Source organism: Procambarus clarkii, chromosome 65 (genome assembly GCF_040958095.1).
Source record: "Procambarus clarkii isolate CNS0578487 chromosome 65, FALCON_Pclarkii_2.0, whole genome shotgun sequence".
Taxonomy (NCBI): domain Eukaryota; kingdom Metazoa; phylum Arthropoda; class Malacostraca; order Decapoda; family Cambaridae; genus Procambarus; species Procambarus clarkii.
Window position 1 is genome coordinate 11,397,316 of NC_091214.1, and position 22,095 is coordinate 11,419,410.

Consider the following 22,095-nt stretch of genomic DNA (forward strand, 5'->3'; position numbering starts at 1 on the left):
GTGTGTGTGTGTGTGAGACAAGACCAAGGCTCTCACAAATAGTGTGTGTGAGACAAGACCAAGGCTCTCACAATGTGTGAGAGACAAGACCAAGGCTCTCACAAGGTGTGTGTGTGTGTGTGTGTGAGAGACAAGACCAAGGCTCTCACAATGTGTGTGAGACAAGACCAAGGCTGTCACAAGGTGTGTGTGTGAGACAAGACCAAGGCTCTCACAATGTGTGTGAGACAAGACCAAGGCTGTCACAAGGTGTGTGTGTGAGACAAGACCAAGGCTCTCACAATGTGTGTGAGACAAGACCAAGGCTGTCACAAGGTGTGTGTGTGAGACAAGACCAAGGCTGTCACAAGGTGTGTGTGAGACAAGACCAAGGCTCTCACAATGTGTGTGAGACAAGACCAAGGCTCTCACAATGTGTGTGAGACAAGACCAAGGCTGTCACAAGGTGTGTGTGAGACAAGACCAAGGCTGTCACAATGTGTGTGAGACAAGACCAAGGCTGTCACAAGGTGTGTGTGAGACAAGACCAAGGCTCTCACAAGGTGTGTGTGTGAGACAAGACCAAGGCTGTCACAAGGTGTGTGTGAGACAAGACCAAGGCTCTCACAAGGTGTGTGTAAGACAAGACCAAGGCTGTCACAAGGTGTGTGTGAAACAAGACCAAGGCTGTCACAATGTGTGTGTGTGAGACAAGACCAAGGCTGTCACAAGGTGTGTGTGAGACAAGACCAAGGCTCTCACAAGGTGTGTGTAAGACAAGACCAAGGCTGTCACAAGGTGTGTGTGAAACAAGACCAAGGCTGTCACAAGGTGTGTGTGTGTGACAAGACCAAGGCTGTCACAAGGTGTGTGTGTGTGACAAGACCAAGGCTCTCACAAGGTGTGTGTGTGAGACAAGACCAAGGCTGTCACAAGGTGTGTGTGTGAGACAAGACCAAGGCTCTCACAAGGTGTGTGTGTGAGACAAGACCAAGGCTGTCACAAGGTGTGTGTGAGACAAGACCAAGGCTGTCACAAGGTGTGTGTGAGACAAGACCAAGGCTGTCACAAGGTGTGTGTGTGTGTGTGAGACAAGACCAAGGCTGTCACAATGTGTGTGAGACAAGACCAAGGCTGTCACAAGGTGTGTGTGAGACAAGACCAAGGCTGTCACAAGGTGTGTGTGAGACAAGACCAAGGCTCTCACAATGTGTGTGAGACAAGACCAAGGCTGTCACAATGTGTGTGTGTGAGACAAGACCAAGGCTGTCACAAGGTGTGTGTGAGACAAGACCAAGGCTCTCACAATGTGTGTGAGACAAGACCAAGGCTGTCACAAGGTGTGTTTGTGAGACAAGACCAAGGCTCTCACAAGGTGTGTGTGAGACAAGACCAAGGCTGTCACAAGGTGTGTGTGTGAGACAAGACCAAGGCTCTCACAAGGTGTGTGTGTGTGTGACAAGACCAAGGCTGTCACAAGGTGTGTGTGTGAGACAAGACCAAGGCTGTCACAAGGTGTGTGTGTGAGACAAGACCAAGGCTGTCACAAGGTGTGTGTGAGACAAGACCAAGGCTGTCACAAGGTGTGTGTGTGAGACAAGACCAAGGCTGTCACAATGTGTGTGTGTGAGACAAGACCAAGGCTGTCACAAGGTGTGTGTGAGACAAGACCGAGGCTCTCACAATGTGTGTGAGACAAGACCAAGGCTCTCACAATGTGTGTGTGTGAGACAAGACCAAGGCTGTCACAATGTGTGTGTGTGAGACAAGACCAAGGCTGTCACAATGTGTGTGTGTGAGACAAGACCAAGGCTGTCACAAGGTGTGTGTGAGACAAGACCAAGGCTCTCACAATGTGTGTGAGACAAGACCAAGGCTCTCACAAGGTGTGTGTGTGTGACAAGACCAAGGCTGTCACAAGGTGTGTGTGTGAGACAAGACCAAGGCTCTCACAAGGTGTGTGTGAGACAAGACCAAGGCTGTCACAAGGTGTGTGTGTGAGACAAGACCAAGGCTCTCACAAGGTGTGTGTGTGTGACAAGACCAAGGCTGTCACAAGGTGTGTGTGAGACAAGACCAAGGCTCTCACAAGGTGTGTATGTGAGACAAGACCAAGGCTGTCACAAGATTTGTGTGTGAGACAAGACTGTGGTGATCATATCCCCCCTAACTCTTCTGTCTTCCAGCGAAGTGAGGTTTATTTCCCGTAGTCTCTCCTCGTAGCTCATACCTCTCAGCTCGGGTACTAGTCTGGTGGCATACCTTTGAACCTTTTCCAGTTTAGTCTTATCCTTGACTAGATATGGACTCCATGCTGGGGCTGCATACTCCAGCCCCAGTGTGTGTGTGTGTGACAAGACCAATCACAAGGTGTGTGTGTGTGTGTGTGTGTGTGTGTGTGTGTGTGTGTGTGTGTGTGTGTGTGTGTGTGTGTGTGTGTGTGTGTGTGACAAGACCAAGGCTCTCTCAAGGTGTGTGTGTGTGTGTGTGTGAGTGTGTGTGTGTGTGACAAGACCAAGGCTCTCACAAGGTGTGTGTGACAAGACCAAGGCTCTCACAAGGTGTGTGTGTGACAAGACCAAGGCTGTCACAAGGTGTGTGTGAGACAAGACTAAGGCTCTCACAAGGTGTGTGTGAGACAAGACCAAGGCTCTCACAAGGTGTATGTGAGACAAGACCAAGGCTCTCACAAGGTGTGTGTGAGACAAGACCAAGGCTCTCACAAGGTGTGTGTGAGACAAGACCAAGGCTCTCACAAGGTGTGTGTGAGACAAGACCAAGGCTGTCACAAGGTGTGTGTGAGACAAGACCAAGGCTGTCACAAGGTGTGTGTGAGACAAGACCAAGGCTCTCACAAGGTGCGTGTGTGTGTCTGAGAGACAAGACCGAGGCTCTCACAAGATGTGTGTGAGACAAGACCAAAGATCTCACAAGGTGTATGTGAGACAAGACCAAGACTCTTACAAGGTGTGTGTGTGTGTGTGAGACAAGACCGAGGCTCTCACAAGATGTGTGTAAGACAAGACCTGGGCTCTCACATGGTGTTTGTGAGACGAGAACAAAGTTCTCACAAGGTGTGTGTGTGTGAGACAAGACCAAGGCTCTAACAAGATGTGTGTGTGTGAGAGACAAGACCAAGGCTCTCACAAGGTGTGTGAGACAAGACCAAGGCTTCCACAAGGTGCGCGAGACAGACCAAGGCTCTCACAAGGTGTGTGACAAGACCAAGGCTCTCACAAGGTGTGTGACAAGACCAAGGCTCTCACAAGGTGTGTGACAAGACCAAGGCTCTCACAAGGTGTGTGACAAGACCAAGGCTCTCACAAGGTGTGTGACAAGACCAAGGCTCTCACAAGGTGTGTGACAAGACCAAGGCTCTCACAAGGTGTGTGACAAGACCAAGGCTCTCACAAGGTGTGTGACAAGACCAAGGCTCTCACAAGGTGTGTGACAAGACCAAGGCTCTCACAAGGTGTGTGACAAGACCAAGGCTCTCACAAGGTGTGTGACAAGACCAAGGCTCTCACAAGGTGTGTGACAAGACCATTCATGCCACAAGCTGTATGTATACAATTTAAAGAGTGCATTTCTTGGTGGGTTTTAATATGCTCATCTTCATATCTAGTTATGTCTGTAGGACTAGTTGCTATTGATTTTAGTAAGACATTAATACATTAAAGAAGGGAGGGACTTAGTACACCTTGTGGGGTGTCTAGATTCAATAATTTAGTTTAATTTTTGAATCCCTGGAACAGTGCAGAGAACTTGCGGTTGGTAAGATAACATCGTATCCATTGTAACAACTCATCACTTATATCCACTCAAGCTAAATCATACAAAATAACTTCCCACTTAGTAATATCAAATTCATTTTTTAAGTCTAGAATTGTTGTGTATTTATGTCTTCTATTTCCACGAAGAGTGAACAAGGTTGTGACACAGTTGTGTACACAGTTACCATGTATGATAACGTTGATATCATGTAACATGTGCTCATTACCTCGATACAGTAATCTATTAAGCACCATTCTCGCAAAGGTTTTACTCATGCTACTGGTCAATGAGATGGGGCGAAAAGCATCAGGTTGGTTAGGTTTTTGTACAGGTACCGTGAGACTGCTGGTCCATGGTACAGGTACCGTGAGACTGATGGTCCATGGTACAGGTACCGTGAGACTGCTGGTCCATGGTACAGGTACCGTGAGACTGCTGGTCCAGGTACCGTGAGACTGCTGGTCCAGGTACCGTGAGACTGCTGGTCCAGGTACCGTGAGACTGCTGGTCCAGGTACCGTGAGACTGCTGGTCCAGGTACCGTGAGACTGATGGTCCAGGTACCGTGAGACTGATGGTCCAGGTACCGTGAGACTGATGGTCCAGGTACCGTGAGACTGATGGTCCAGGTACCGTGAGACTGATGGTCCAGGTACCGTGAGACTGATGGTCCAGGTACCGTGAGACTGATGGTCCAGGTACCGTGAGACTGATGGTCCAGGTACCGTGAGACTGCTGGTCCATGGTGCAGGTACCGTGAGACTGCTGGTCCGTGGTACAGGTACCGTGAGACTGCTGGTCCGTGGTACAGGTACCGTGAGACTGCTGGTCCGTGGTACAGGTACCGTGAGACTGCTGGTCCGTGGTATCACCAGGAGCAGTGCTACTGCCCCTGGTGATACCCTCACCAGGAGCAGTGTTACTGACCCTGGTGATACCCTCACCAGGAGCAGTGTTACTGACCCTGGTGATACCCTCACCAGGAGCAGTGTTACTGCCCCTGGTGATACCCTCACCAGGAGCAGTGCTACTGACCCTGGTGATACCCTCACCAGGAGCAGTGCTACTGACCCTGGTGATACCCTCACCAGGAGGAGTGTTACTGCCCCTGATGATACCCTCACCAGGAGCAGTGCTACTGACCCTGGTGATACCCTCACCAGGAGCAGTGCTACTGACCCTGGTGATACCCTCACCAGGAGCAGTGTTACTGCCCCTAGTGATACCCTCACCAGGAGCAGTGCTACTGACCCTGGTGATACCCTCACCAGGAGCAGTGTTACTGACCCTGGTGATACCCTCACCAGGAGCAGTGCTACTGACCCTGGTGATACCCTCACCAGGAGCAGTGTTACTGCCCCTGGTGATACCCTCACCAGGAGCAGTGTTACTGCCCCTGGTGATACCCTCACCAGGAGCAGTGCTACTGACCCTGGTGATACCCTCACCAGGAGCAGTGTTACTGCTCCTGGTGAGGGTTGCATCTTAACCAGTATATGGAACATCACATTCTTCATATTGCTTGTTCAACATAAAATTAATGAGAGCATTTCTGTCTTCGGACTTCCAGTACAATTTCTCCCTGCTGCTAGCTGGTAACATTTCAGAGGTGGAGACCTGAGCCCAGTTTGTAATTACCTGGTGTCATGAACAAGAGTGGACGTAGCCTCGGCTCCCGTCACGTGAGAGTTGTTCCTGGCCGTTCCCTCCATATATAAGGATCTGTACATATTGGGATAGGATTTGTATATGAAAGTAGGTTAATAAGAAAAAGAATAATGAGATTCATGAGGAGTTAAGGACATAATGAGAGGAGGAAGGCTCAGAAGTTGATGTACCTTTTCCCGGAGGAGGTGGGGATTCCCCAGGAAATACAAGGAGCTTGCGAGTACAAAATGAGCAAGAGAAGGTGGTGTGGAGTGGTCAGAATCTCGCAAGACGGTGACGTCACACCCAGAAGACGCCGACTGGCAGCAGCTCGTCACTTCACTTTCGAGCACGAGAGGTGGCGGACATCCTGCCTGTTCTCCCGTTCTTACCTGGACTTATTTCGACAATTTGAGACTTGTGAGAAGGCTCGAACCAAGAATAGTTTAGGCCGAGACTGCCAGGAGAAATGGGGTCCAGAAGCTGGCCTTGTATGTAGACGGATTCGCTGTGATGACGAGGAAGATGAGCTGAGGATGCGTCACATCGCGGCGACCGGGAGCTTGACCCACTGAGCGGTCAGTTATCATCAAAAGGAAGGCGTTTTAACTGCAGGGTAACAGCTTCTCTCAGATTTTGACTGAAGTAGAACTGCACCATAGTACATGTCTGGGCTGGTAAACCAGTGACTGGTGAAAGCAAGACGCATTGCCTTGCTGTATAGCTGGTGAGCTGGATCCTGATTCTCCAATTAAATAAAAAACAGGTTGATAAGATCTTGTCGGCATGTCAGTTGTACACCCAGGATGGTCTCCAGTGTCTCTAACGTTGCCACCACATCCCAACTGCCACCGACTAGAAGTATAAAAACAAATCGATGAGAACTCACAGTCAGTGCAGTGTTGTCAAGCAATTTATACAATTGGAAAGTTCGATATATTGGAGGGCCTCCTTGACCCTACGGGGTGTGGGTTTGCTAGGGAAATTTTGCTTTTACGAAGATGTCATTTAAGGATTTACCTCATGGATATTTCTTGTGGGAATTTCTTCCATGCTGGATGATTTCCGTGTAGACTCCTTAGATATCCCCAAAGGTTAATGAGTTTTCTCTGGAGCAGCTCCTCAATTCCTGGAAAATAGAGGGATGGGGGGATTAGCCTCTCATTAGTCGGCTGTTGTCACCTGTGTTTTAGTAAGGAAGATCTGGATCTTTGTGCAAACTTTCTATATGTATCTTGTAGGATTTTATCGGGTATCCTCTGTGTCTGAAAGAAATCCCAAAGACGCTAAAGGATACCTTCTAGTCTCTCCCCATCACTGACTATTTTTTCAGTCGGAGTCCCAGGGAGTAGGAAGTTGTCTCACAGCGGAGACGATATGTTTTCTTAACTTTCCATCAAAAGTCTCCCAAAAATCCATAGAGACAGGTTACAAGCAACAGGCTCACGGCCGGCTGCAACAAAACGTTGACCCCATCTGTACAGCTATACTCACACAGCTATTAAATCTTCTCCCAGAACGACTAAAGGATACTACTGACTTCCTCGAATGCTTGCGGCAGTAAAGTGACCTGCCACAAGGAACATGTGTATTTTCGCTTGATAAAGTATTCTTGTACCCAAGTTTTCCGCAACGAGAAGCAGCATGGCGAGTGGCGACATTTATTGACATAACCACAAGATCCTGCACGAACTTTAGGAGGCAGGTGTCTGGAAGCCCCCGACCATAGAGCTCCTACAAGAGGCAAAAATACATATGAGGGACACCATCCTGACTTTCGACGGGAAGACCTACAGACAACTTAAAGAAATGTGATTGGGATATCTAGTAGTGTAACCATCGCGGAAATATTTGTACACGCGTTTGAGGCAACCAGGCAAGAGTACAGACCAGCAGTGGATCTACCGGCGCTACATAGATGATATTTTTGGAGTAATAATGGGAAGTGAATACGATCTCACAGCTCTCTTCGCCTGGACAAATGGAGTCCACCCTAGAAATTATTGAAACAGCACTAAACGTTTTGGACGCATGTTTATTTCGACGAACCCAGGAAGATTCAAACGACATTCTTTTACAAACCAACGAACAAACACTCGCATCTCTACTACTCGTCATGCCATCCACTGTCATTAAAGAGATCCCTTTCCTACTCCCTGGGAACCCGACTAAAACAAATAGTCAGCGATGGGGATAGACTGGGGGGGGGGGGCAGGTCCTTAAGTGTGTCTGGGATTTTTTCAGACACAGAGGATACTCTCATAAAATCCTACAAGGTGCAGATATAAAGTTAGCACAAAGAACCAGATCTTCATTGCTACAACAAAGGGGACAGCAGCCAACTAATGAGAGGCTAATCCTCCTATCCCTTAATTTTCCAGGAATTGCAGGGCAGCTCCGGAGATAACTCATTAACCTCTGGGAATATCTAAGGAGTCTATGGAAATCATACAGCATGGAAGAAATTTCCACAAGAAATATCCATGTTAGCTTGAAAACGAGGTAACTCCTTAAATGACATCTTGCTAAAAGCAAAATTTCCGTAGCAAACTCACACACTGTAGGATGGTGGAGGCTCTCCAATATGACGAGAAATGACTAAAATATTGAATAGTAGTTTTCGCTATTTATAATTATTTTGTAAATCACTCTTACATATGAGCCCCCGAAATGAAGTTTGCAATCATGTTCTCGTTATACTGTCCTTGGTAGTGGTGTTCAAAGTCCAGCATAGTCTGCTGAAAATGCTCGCCTTGCTCCTCTGAATAAAGGTCATCTTACAGCCGTAGTTCTTCACCAGTCTCAGCTCCCCATTGTTTTTGGCCTTGTGATTGGCCAGGAAGCCCTGAACTACTGTGCTCTTCCAAACCGCTTTCAAGAGTCCACCAATGGCTACTGCTTGACGTTGTTCCTCCCCACAGAGAATTCTGTCTGCTCTGGCCATTTCCGCCTATGGTATTACGTCCTGATGCCTCTACTGTCACAAAGGTAATGATAGCAGGGAAACTTTGTATAACCACCTTGAAGACCCTTCAGGAACACCTGCATTTTGAAGTCTCTGCTGACCTCCCATCCGTACACATCTCACTTCAAGGCGTCCAGCAAGATCTTGATGGAAATAAACCCCTGTATAAGGGGTTTAGTTCCAGGGAATAAGAGCCCCTGTAAGGCCTTCACTACACCCACAGGTGTAAGCCTTCCTATGAAGTGCGAAAAAGTTCAGGGGATGGGTGGCAGGTTTCCGGGTCTGTTTCCCGTTCTGTTGACCAACACAAGGATTGGGTGAGGTGCAGGTTTGGTTTGCTTCGACCAGTGGTCTGTGAAGGTTCATATCTCAGCCCGTTTCACAACTGAGGAATAGGAGGCTGAGATGGGTGCTGCCGCAACCATGCCGTTTAATAATCTCCGATGTGCATAGCTGTATATCAGAGTCGCTGCCGGCGGAATTGCTAGCAGGCTGCACACCAGACATCGTCAGACTCTGCACATCTTTCAAAATTCAAGATAATGCAGACAGACCACTTTTCTACAGCATATGGAGTAGTAACGGCAATGGAAGAGGAACAACCAGACCTCAAACTTTCCACCACAATCAACCTGAAAGGACAAATTATAATGACACCACGAGACCAACAAACTGCAAATTACTTAGAAAACGTAACAGTTCTGCATGGGAAACCTGTATGCTTGGAGTAGCTGAACCCTTCAGAAAGATGCACGGGAGTCGTGCTTTTGGGATACCGAATTACGCAGGCGATGAGTCACAATAACGTGGCTGAAGTATGTTGACCAGACCACACACTAGAAGGTGAAGGGACGACGACGTTTCGGTCCGTCCTGGACCATTCTTAAGTCGATCAACTTGATCGACTTGAGAATAGTCCAGGGCGGACCGAAACGTTGTCGTCCCTTCACCTTCTAGTGTGTGGTCTGATCAACATACCGAATTACTTTCCACTGGATCCAATACTAGAACATGAGCAAATCCGGAATGTGGAACGATGCCGCACAAAAGTAGACATCAGGTTCTGGTGAGCGTCAGGTTCTGGTGACCGTCATGGGACATATGCCTGAAACATTCAATCTTGGAAATTGGGAATATACCAGCAGAGACCATACATCCCAGAACCTTCAAATTTCAGAAATACGGCCACCATAAATCACACTGCACCGGACAGGACAGCCGAGATGCGAAGTGTGCAGCCTGAGGTATCCAACCAAAGACTGTATAGCCAAGCACAAGGCAAACCAGATCACAAAAGCCAAATGTCCAAATTGTGGAGGCAAACATCATGCCTGGAGCACAACCTGCTCTGCATGGAAAGAAAATGTACAGACAGCTCAGACTAGGATAAACACACAGACCAAAACTATATTCACCAACACCATCGTCTGAAACACTCGTGCACAGCCACAGTAGACACCCACTCTCACCGAACAACCTTTTCCAAATCTGTCAACTCCATATCAGAAAATACATAACAATTCTGCAAAAATACAACAAAAGCAAAAAAGCAAAAAAGCAAAAAGCAATTTCTTTCGGAATCAACACAACAAATTTACAGTTTTTCAGAAGTTCAGCTGAAAAACATCGTTAAGATCATGGCAGAGACCATTATCACTTGCCTACAGATGACGCAGAGCACCTCACAATAACAGACGAAAAAAATCACTTGAGTAATAATGGACAAGATCGTGCAGCAGACCACAGTTACCAAGAAATAGACAGTCTGAGACAAGACGGATCACAAGAGGACTAATAATGCGACATGGACATACAGACTATCAACAACAGTCGGGTAGTCAAGACACGAGACCATCAACATTCACAAAAGCAACTGCAAGAAGCAGTGACCACTCAAGATAAACGGAATCTTACAACACAAGAAACAGACATCAACAGCCAATGCAGTCTGATATGCATCAACACCAACAAAGAAGTATTGAACAGCAGAGATGCACAGGTTCCAAAAACACAAGAAACGGTCATGAGTAATCAATGCAGATCCACAGGGATCAGTGGATCACAAGAGCCATGCGCCCCATATCCGCATGGGTAAAAGGTTCACAAGAGCCATGAGACCACACGCTCCCAACCCGTTCTCGCAAATTTAATAAGTCAATATTGACTTATTAAATATGTGCATAGGTGACATACTTAACATAATAGATACCCTTAAAAAGATTCATAGAAAACACCGACCTTACCTAACCTTGTTAGTATCTTAAGATAAACATCTTATTGCTTCGTAATTACAATTATTACCTAACCTATAATAGGTATAGGTTAAGTAATAATTGTAATTACGAAGCAATAAGATGCTTATCTTAAGATACTAACAAGGTTAGGTAAGGTCGGTGTTTTCTATGAATCTTTTTAAGGGTATCTATTATGTTTAGTATATCACCTATGCACGTAGTTAATAAGTCAATATTGACTTTACGAATTTGCGAGAACGGGTTGCACGCTCCACATTGGTCAATGGACCACAAGGGGCTATGATCCCGCGCCCTATTCACGGGGTTCAGTGAGTCACAAAAGCAATGAGTTAGTTCTTTCCACTGAGGTTAATGTGGGTCACAAGTACCATGAGCCAGCTCTATTCAAAGGGGTGTTCCCTTGGAGCATTTAATAACTTAAGGTGTTTGAAAATGATGTTAATATGAATGACGTGATAGCATAGCTTCACACAGCTTGCCTTCATCAGAGTGGGCTCATATACTCTTTTCATACATGTTACGGCCCTCTCGGGTCGCAACTGGGTTCTTTCTCTGATGTCAGTAGAGTAAGGGTATCCGGCCTCAAGCTAGTAGTGGCTTTCAAGGGATGTGATCCGTAATGCAAGTAAATTAAAGGGGAAGGGAGACAAAGGCAAAAACTTAAATATATAATTATCACCGTCACCATAAATAATATATATCTTATCACACGGGGAAGGTATAATCACTATTATATACAATGTGGTCTTCCTCTGAAGATTCTGGACGTTCACGGTGCTCAAGATGAGTGGTCCTGGTTCTCTTGTGGCCTCACGATGAATCCTTTGATTCCCTTAGCGAGTCTACCCCGGCCACAGGCCAGCCAAATCACAGTCCCACTAGGTGCACCGTCGTGGAGGCCGTCAACCACAAATCCAGCCTATAGCTGGCAGGTTCCAATCAGCAACGCTGCGTAGGCCACTCCACGACCGATACTAGGGTTGCGAGCCCTAGGCAGGAGCCTCGTGTGATTACACAGATCACTCTCCTCACCACAACACCCTAGTGGTTAGTCTTCTCCACCAGTCAGTCCCGGGTACGACAATTCCTCAATTGCCACGTCACAGGCAGGCTAACACCACAGTGTTCATCCGGGGGGTGACTCACAGCTGCTGCAGCAAACACGTGGAGAGTCTTCGGCTGCCTTGGGTAGACTGATCCAACTTCCATTACAGCAGTCCCAGGTCGAATCTGTAATCAGACACGTCATCAGTAATAGGGACACTCTAGGGCACCTCACTTACAGGCTTAGACACAAACGCCCACCTATCCACTCCATAGATGGCGTTGCTGTCTAAGCTCCACCTCACCAGAGGTCAGCAGCGGCTACGTCACGAGCTGATTAGGACGGGAAACTAGCCCTTGTGGCCAGTATATCTCATCCTCACTAGGTGGCGTCGTCCATTTGGAGGGGGTTTTGGGAGCTGACCCACAGATGGCGCGGTCGTCACTGCTCCGTGCTCGGACGCTGGGCTCGGGTCCGTAACAATACATTGTTTTCAAAAGATGACATTCAGTATGATTTCATGGAAATAGCTAGTACCTCTATTGCTTAATTGACTGACATGTAGCCTTAGGTGTCATTTGTTTTGGTTTCCTTATGTTTTGTGTATTAGAACTGTTACAGTATTCTATTAAGTTACCAGATATGTAACATACAGCGAGACTTCTTTGTTTACAATAGCTGCCTCATGACAGGGAACTGCACTTAATGTTATTCACTTATGCCATGATACCAGGGGTTCCATTACCCTTATTACCAATGAGATGGTTCCATTATGCCATGGTACCAGGGGCATGGTTCCATTATGCCATGATACCATGGGCATGGTTCCCATTATGCCATGATACCAGGGGCATGGTTCCCATTATGCCATGATACCAGGGGCATGGTTCCCATTATGCCATGATACCAGGGGCATGGTTCCCATTATGCCATGATACCAGGGGCATGGTTCCCATTATGCCATGATACCAGGGGCATGGTTCCCATTATGCCTTGATACCAGGGGCATGGTTCCATTATGCCATGATACCAGGGGCATGATTCCATTATGCCATGATACCAGGGGCATGGTTCCATTATGCCATGATACCAGGGGCATGGTTCCATTATGCCATGATACCAGAGGCATGGTTCCATTATGCCATGATACCAGGGGCATGGTTCCATTATGCCATGATACCAGGGGCATGGTTCCCATTATGCCTTGATACCAGGGGCATGGTTCCATTATGCCATGGTACCAGGGGCATGGTTCCATTATGCCATGATACCATGGGCATGGTTCCCATTATGCCATGATACCAGGGGCATGGTTCCCATTATGCCATGATACCAGGGGCATGGTTCCCATTATGCCATGATACCAGGGGCATGGTTCCCATTATGCCATGATACCAGGGGCATGGTTCCCATTATGCCATGATACCAGGGGCATGGTTCCCATTATGCCATGATACCAGGGGCATGGTTCCCATTATGCCATGATACCAGGGGCATGGTTCCCATTATGCCTTGATACCAGGGGCATGGTTCCATTATGCCATGATACCAGGGGCATGATTCCATTATGCCATGATACCAGGGGCATGGTTCCATTATGCCATGATACCAGGGGCATGGTTCCATTATGCCATGATACCAGGGGCATGGTTCCATTATGCCATGATACCAGGGGCATGGTTCCCATTATGCCTTGATACCAGGGGCATGGTTCCCATTATGCCTTGATACCAGGGGCATGGTTCCATTATGCCATGGTACTAGGGGCATGGTTCCATTATGCCATGATACCAGGGGCATGATTCCATTATCCCATGATACCAGGGGCATGGTTCCATTATCCCATGATACCAGGGGCATGGGTTCCATTATGCCATGATACCAGGGGCATGGTTCCATTATGCCATGATACCAGGGGCATGGTTCCATTATGCCATGATACCAGGGGCATGGTTCCATTATGCCATGATACCAGGGGCATGGTTCCATTATGCCATGATACCAGGGGCATGGTTCCATTATGCCATGATACCAGGGGCATGGTTCCATTATGCCATGATACCAGGGGCATGGTTCCATTATGCCATGATACCAGGGGCATGGTTCCATTATGCCATGATACCAGGGGCATGGTTCCATTATGCCATGATACCAGGGGCATGGTTCCATTATGCCATGATACCAGGGGCATGGTTCCATTATGCCATGATACCAGGGGCATGGTTCCATTATGCCATGATACCAGGGGCATGGTTCCATTATGCCATGATACCAGGGGCATGGTTCCATTATGCCATGATACCGGGGGCATGGTTCCATTATGCCATGATACCGGGGGCATGGTTCCGTTATGCCATGATACCGGGGGCATGGTTCCGTTATGCCATGATACCGGGGGCATGGTTCCGTTATGCCATGATACCGGGGGCATGGTTCCGTTATGCCATGATACCAGGGGCATGGTTCCGTTATGCCATGATACCAGGGGCATGGTTCCGTTATGCCATGATACCAGGGGCATGGTTCCGTTATGCCATGATACCAGGGGCATGGTTCCGTTATGCCATGATACCAGGGGCATGGTTCCGTTATGCCATGATACCAGGGGCATGGTTCCATTATGCCATGATACCAGGGGCATGGTTCCGTTATGCCATGATACCAGGGGCATGGTTCCGTTATGCCATGATACCAGGGGCATGGTTCCATTATGCCATGATACCAGGGGCATGGTTCCATTATGCCATGATACCAGGGGCATGGTTCCGTTATGCCATGATACCAGGGGCATGGTTCCATTATGCCATGATACCAGGGGCATGGTTCCATTATGCCATGATACCAGGGGCATGGTTCCGTTATGCCATGATACCAGGGGCATGGTTCCATTATGCCATGATACCAGGGGCATGGTTCCGTTATGCCATGATACCAGGGGCATGGTTCCGTTATCCCATGATGCCAGAGGCATGGTTCCATTATGCCAGGGGCATGGTTTCATTATGCCATGATGCCAGGGGCATGGTTCCATTATGCCATGATACCAGGGGCATGGTTCCATTATGCCATGATGCCAGGGGCATGGTTCCATTATGCCATGATACCAGGGGGCATGGTTCCATTATGCCATGATACCAGGGGCATGGTTCCATTATGCCATGATACCATGGGCATGGTTCCATTATGCCATGATGCCAGGGGCATGGTTCCGTTATGCCATGATACCAGGGGCATGGTTCCGTTATCCCATGATGCCAGAGGCATGGTTCCATTATGCCAGGGGCATGGTTTCATTATGCCATGATGCCAGGGGCATGGTTCCATTATGCCATGATACCAGGGGCATGGTTTCATTATGCCAGGATACCAGGGGCATGGTTCCATTACCTGCATTAGCTCTAGAAATTCATCCATAAATTTCTTGTGGGTTTTTGAAGTGGTTTGCTGCCGGTGAGAGCTCACTATAACTAGATATTTTATTTCTTCCAGCAGGTCGTTAGTGAATAACTCTCAACATCCAAAAAGATGATGTCACCAGACTGAGTACTGAACCTGTTAAATAATGTTGTCCTTCGTTCCTTATTTCTGTAGCATCACTCACTGATTTCCACAAAATTAATGTGAATATTTCTTCTTGCAGAAGGAGACTGGACTCACATTCCACCGACTTCCGGATTGATGAAAAGAACGAGGATTTGCTCATTTGTATTAGGTACGATTGTTAAAATTAATTGTAGTTTTTACGTAATGTAATAGTGTCTCACAAACTTTATGGTGTGAAATTCCATAATGTATTGACTGTAGAAGACGCTTTTCAAAATGTTGGTACTTCTTATTTTTATTGTACCGACACACACACACATATGAAACATTCAGCGAGACTCTTTGTTTACAATAGATGGCTCATGACAGGGAACGGCAGTTAATGTTATTCACTTATGCCATTATACCAGGGGGATGGTTCCATTATGCCATGATACGGAGAGAGTCGAATGGAGTCAGTGGCCAGACTCTCCACGGAGAGTTGCGTGGGAGCGTCGTGGGCTTGCGCGCTGCGCAATAATACTCGATATTTTCGGGCATATTAGGGTTACAGTGCGTGTTCACGGATCTAGGTTATCACAAAGTGTATAACCACACATGGGACAAAAATACAGTGATACCACTAGAACTTTCGTGTTAAACAGAGAAAAATCACCAGCACCAGGTTATACAGTGTGGAGGACAGGACAGGAAGACCCGCCAGAGAAACTTGCCTAGGTGTGCTTGTGGAGAGGAGTTGCTTGTGGGAACTGGTAAGTGCCTCTTGACGTCTCAACTGTGTGCAAGGTTTATATAATATCATATCGTAATCACTAATGCATTCTCATTCAGTAATAGATGTTAATAGTAAACGTGATAGTGTAGGGCATTTAAGGAACAGGTTAGTTAATGTTCCTGGAACTAACAGGTTTCAGGTTAGGCTGGTACAAAAAGGAAAGAGACTGTGTGTTACAGATAGTGTTTGCAAACGAGAACACAAAGGAGAAGATTCTAACAAGGAAGAGCCACCTGCAAAATGTTGGAGAATTAAAAAAAGTATTCCTCCATAGGGACATGGCGAGGAAGGAGAGAGCAATGGCGGCGGATGCAAGGAAGAAGCGCAGGGTGAGAGGAGAAAACCACGAAATCACAGCCCCCAACACAACATCCCCAGAGGTGAGAGGGAGGAGGGGTGGAGGCGAACCCACAACTAGCAACCCAGTAACACCAGAGGGGAGGGCAACTCCACCACCCTCCTCTGCATAGAAACCCCCCCTCCCCAAACCCTCCCAGATCCCACTCAAATGCTCAGCCAGCTCTTCCCCTTCACCCAATTCCCACCCTGTTACCCTTTCCCTCCCACCATGTCCCCCCTCCCCTCTTTTCCTTCCTGTTCTTTCTCCCCCTTCATCCCATACCCTCCCTGTCCTCCCTTCACTTGACCCTCCACGCCTCACCCCAGTATCCTCTGAGACCCTGTTATCCACCTTACAAATCCTCACACCCATGAAACAGCTTCCCCCATCAGCAGAACGCTCACCAAGAAGGGGATATGAGAAGGGACAGAAGAAAGTGAGCCTCAAGACAAAGTACACTAACATAAATGGGATTACAAATAAAACAAATGAACTTTGAGGAATGGGTACTAGAAGAAGCCCCAAGCATAATAGCACTCACAGAAACAAAGCTAGCAAAAACCATAACAAATAATGTCCTGTGCATTGTTCCCACAGGACTACTGTGTTGTGAGGAAAGAGCGTGAAGGAAGAGGAGGTCGTGGTGTGGCTTTGCTGGTAAGAAAAGGCTGGGGTTATGAGGAGATGGTTATTCAGGGCTATGAAGGTTTCAGTGACTACATAACAGGTACCATAGCAACTGAAGGACAAAAAATTATAGTTGTAGTCATATATAACTCGCCACCAAATGACAGAAGACCCAGACAGGGATATGATAGAAACAACATGGCCACCATTAACATAATAGAGAGAGCACCTTCTGTCGCTAGCAAGAATGGATCTGGACTACTAATCATGGGAGACTTCTACCACGGGAAGAAAGTTTGGGAGAACAGGATGGAGGACCAGATACATGGAGAGCTAAACTGCTGGACGTGGCAACAATAAACTTTCTAAGCCAACACATCAAGGGACCGACAAGAATGAGAGGGGAAGATGAACCAGCCATGCTTGATCTGATATTTATCTTAAATGAGTGGGATATAAGGGAAGTGAGGTAGGAAATACCCTTGGGAATGCGTGATCATAGTGTATTGATCTTCGAGTACCTGGTTAAGCTAGGCTTTATCTGGTGGGAGGTGCCTCGTAGCCTGGTGGATAGCGCGCAGGAGTCGTGATTCTGTGGCGCGGGTTCGATTCCCGCACGAGGCAGAAACAAATAGGCCAAGTTTCTTTCACCTTGAATGCCCCTGTTACCTAGCAGTAAATAGGTACCTGGGTGTTAGTCAGCTGTCACGGGCTGCTTCCTGGGGGTGGAGGCCTGGTCGAGGACCGGGCCGCGGGGACACTAAAAAAAGCCCCGAAATCATCTCAAGATAACCCCCTGAAAAGAACTTGGAAACAAAAGGCTGGCATACCAAAAGGGAAATTATGAGGAGATGAGAAGTTTCCTAGGGGATATACCATGAGACACAGACCTTAGAGTTAAGTCTGTACAAGACATGTTGAAGAAGAATGTCACCCAAAAGTGTCAGGAGGTAGTAAACAGGTTCATCCCGGCCCAAAAGGAAAAATCCTAGAAGCAAAATAAGAATCCATGGTTTAAAAAGGAAAGTATGGAAGGAAAGGAACTGAACAAAAGGTTGTGGAGGAACTTCAAAAATAACAGAACACCAGAAAACAATGAGAGAGATGCCAGAGAACCAGGAATGAGTATGTTAGTGTGAGAAGAGAGCAGAGAAAAATTATGAAAATGATATAGCAAGCAAAGCCAAGACATAACCAAAGTTACTCCACAGTCACATCAGGAGGAAAACAGTGAAAGAACAGGTAATGAAACTTAGAACAAGCGAGGACAGGTATACAGAGAATGATAAAGAGGTGTGTGAAGAATTCAGCAAGAGGTTCCAGGGGGTCTTTACAATAGAACAAGGTGAGGTCACTGCGCTTGGAGAGGGGGGGCAGTAAACCAGGCGGCCTTGGAAAATTTTGAAATTATGAGAAATGAGGTGAAGAGACACCTGTTGAATCTGGATGTGAGAAAGGCTGTTGGTCCAGACGGAATCTCACCATGGGTATTGAAAGAGTGTGCCGAGTCACTTTGCTTCTCACTCTTCATAGTGTATAGTAGGTCACAGGAGACCTACCAGAAATATGGAAGACGGCTAATGTGGTCTCAATATACAAAAAGGGTGGCAGACAAGAGGCACTGAACTACAGGCCAGTGTTCTTGACTTGTATACCATGCAACGTGATGGAAAAATCGTGAGAAAAACCTAGTAACACATCTGGAGAGAAGAGACTTCGTGACAACCCATCAACATGGGTTCAGGGAGGGTAAATCTTGCCTTACAAGCTTAATAGAATTCTACGACCAGATGACAAAGACTAAGCAAGAAAGAGAAGGCTGGGCGGATTGTATTTTCTTGGACTGTTGGAAAGCCGTTGACACACTACCCCATAAGAGGTTGGTACATTAACTGGAGAGACAGGCTGGAGTAACTGGTAAGGTGCTCCAGTGGATAAGGGAGTACCTAAGCAATAGGAAGCTGAGAGTTACAGTAAGGGGTGAGACCTCAGATTGGCGTGAAGTCACCAGTGGAGTCCCACAGGGCTCTGTACTCGGTCCTATCCTGTTTCTGATATACGTGAATGATCTCCCAGAGGATATAGAATCATTCCTCTCAATGTTTGCTGACGATGTCAAAATTATGAGAAGGATTAAGACAGAGGAGGACTGCTTGAGGCTTCAAGAAGATCTAGACGAACTGAAGATATGTTTGAACAAGTGGTTGATAGAGTTTAACCCAAGGAAATGTAATGTAATGAATATAGGTGTAGGGAGCAGGAGACCAGATACAAGGTATCGTTTAGAAGATGAAATTCTTGAAGAGTCAGAGAGAATTACTTGGGGGGTTGATATCACGCCAGACCTGTCCCCTGAAGCCCATATCAAGAGGATAATATCAGCGGCATCTGCCAGGTTGGCCAACATAAGAACAGCATTTAAAAACTTGTGTAAGGAATCATTCAAGACTTTATATACCACATAAGTCAGATCAATCCTGTAGTATGCAGCTCCGGAATGGAGTCCATATCTAGTCAAGCATAAGACTAAACTGGAGAAGGTTCAAAGGTTTGTCACCAGACTAGTACCCGAGCTGAGAGGTATGAGCTACAAGGAAAGACTACGGGAGTTAAACCTCACATCGCTGGAAGACAGAAGAGTTTTGGGGACATGATCACCACATACAAGATTCTCAAAGGAATTGATAGGGTAGATAAGGACAGGCTATTTAACACAAGGGTCACACGCACTAGGGGACACAGGTGGAAATTGAGTGTCCAAATAAGTCAGAGATATTAAAAAGAACTTTTTTAGTGTCAGAGTTGTTGACAAATGGAATGCATTAGGAAGTGATATGGTGGAGGCAGACTCCATACACAGTTTCAAGTGTTGATATGATAGAGCCCAGTAGGCTCAGGAACCTGTACACCAGTTGATTGACAGTTGAGAGGTGGGACCAAAGAGCCAGAGCTCAACCCCCCACAAACACATTTAGGTGAGTACACACACACAGAGAGAGAGAGAGAGAGAGAGAGAGAGAGAGAGAGAGAGAGAGAGAGAGAGAGAGAGAGAGAGAGAAATCACCAGTTATAGTTTACATGATTTGCTATTTACAATGCTTATAAAAGAAAAGATCATCTTCTCGAAACATTATGCACCTATGTAGAACTATGTAGAACTTAATCTTAACATTCATCCCCATGTAATTAAACTCTATCCCTACAGATTAAGTGTTATCAGGCGTTTGTATGATTTCCAAAATTTCTCAACTGGGACTCCGGGCCTTTTACTTCTGGGACACCTTCTTCTGAATTACTAACTGCAAAGTCCCTAGGATTAGCTGTATCCACATTACCCCCTGTTGACCCTTGCTCTGCCTTCCTGTCTCCCGTAGATGCTATTCCTTCATTATTAGGATGAGTATCCCTATTTGCCTCATCCACTCCTGATGGGACTTCAGAATTCCCAGTGACTGAGTTGATCTGCATATCTTTTTCAATTAATATTCCCAAAATTCTGCACTTGCACGGTGAAATTACTGCAGCCCAAGACTTCCATAATTGTCCCTTCTTTCCAATGCTTACCCCATTACAAAATTCCTTGCACATACTGCATCCCCCTCGTTAAATGTAACTTCCTCTCCCTTAGCCAACTGATTGGCTGAGCTAGTTACAGATTTTTCTTTATCTAGATCTGTCTTTACTGCATCCATGTGCAATTTGAAGAGCCTATTAAAAAGTAATTCAGAAGGAGATTTACCAGTGGCATAATGAACAGCTTTTCTTTGATAATGCAAAAATCTACAAAGCTTGTATTAATAGCAGCTTCCCTAAATCACTATAACCCTTTTTTTAAGGATCCCACTGTTCACTCAGCCAGACCATTTGAAGAAGGATTATAGGGGTAGGTGTAATAGGTATAATACCATTCTTTCTAAAAAAAAAAATCCTCCATTTCCTCAAAAAAATAAGAAGCATTATCTGACACCACCATGTCTGGCAATCCAAAAGTACTAAATGTTTTCCTGAGCAGTTCACAAGTTACAGATAATGTGGAATTACACACATGAGCATCCATAAATTTTGTGTATGAATGTACAGTCACCAGGTAATAATTGTTATCCATAGGGCCAGTATAATCTATATGAAGTCTAGACCAGGGTTTCCCAGTGCATGACAAAGAAATTATTGGGGCCTGAGGTTTCTGATAATTCCTAGAGCATTTGTTACAATTCGTAGTTACTTTAGCAATTTCCTGGTCCATTTTTGGCCACCAAACCCATCTTGTAGCTTCTTCCTTCATAGTATTTATACCATTATGGCCTCAATGCAGCTGTTCCAAAATCTAGCATCTTTGTTCTAGAGGAACCACCATTCTATTCCCATGTAAGAGTACATCCTTGTGAATACTAAGGTCACCCTTTACTGCAACCTACTCTGCCAATAATAAATTATCATTCCAACCATATTTGACGTACTTCTTCAACATATATAATTTGGGATCTCTACTAGTTGCCTTCCTAATAGTCTGAAATGAAATATCCTCAAAAGACATAGTTTTCACTAGGTTATGTATGTATAAACAAGTGGATGGGGTCGCCATGGGTTCTCCCCTAGGTGTCCTGCTTGCGAACTTCTACATGGGTACCATCGAACAGAAGGTCTTAGTCGGCATGAATTTGGAACCGGCCATATACTGCAGGTATGTTGACGACATTTTTACACAAGTACCTGATGTCAGACATCTGCAGGAGCTGAAAGAGGCATTTGAGCGGAATTCTGTGTTGCGTTTCACTTAGGAGATGGAGAAGGATGGGAAGCTGCCCTTTCTAGAAGTAACAGTAATGCAAAGGAGCGGAAGTTTCCACACTGCAGTCTACACTAAGGAAACAAACATAGGAATGTGCTTCAATGCCAACAGTGACTGCTAAGACAGGTACAAGAGGAGTGTTGTTAACGCTTATGTCGACCGTGCCCTCAGCCACAGCTCAGGATGGAAGCAAGTCGATGATGAACTATGTAGGGTAAGGCAGGTCCTAGTCAACAACGGCTTCTCCAATGGTTTCATTGAAGACATCATAAGAAGGAAAGTGAAACGACATGCAACCTCTGAAGAGACAACTAACACAATACCTTTACCCCCTATTAGACTATTTTACAGGAACTT

At 46.3% G+C, this 22,095-nt stretch overlaps 1 long non-coding RNA gene across 1 annotated transcript in view; it reads left to right on the plus strand.

Moving 5' to 3' along the window:
• Positions 1 to 22,095, plus strand: part of LOC138354928 (uncharacterized) — a 244,819-nt gene that overhangs the window by 175,767 nt on the left and 46,957 nt on the right. Inside the window, exon 2 of the long non-coding RNA XR_011223718.1 lies at positions 15,305 to 15,376. This is a non-coding gene — a long non-coding RNA (uncharacterized lncRNA). The remainder of the gene's footprint in view (positions 1 to 15,304; positions 15,377 to 22,095) is intronic.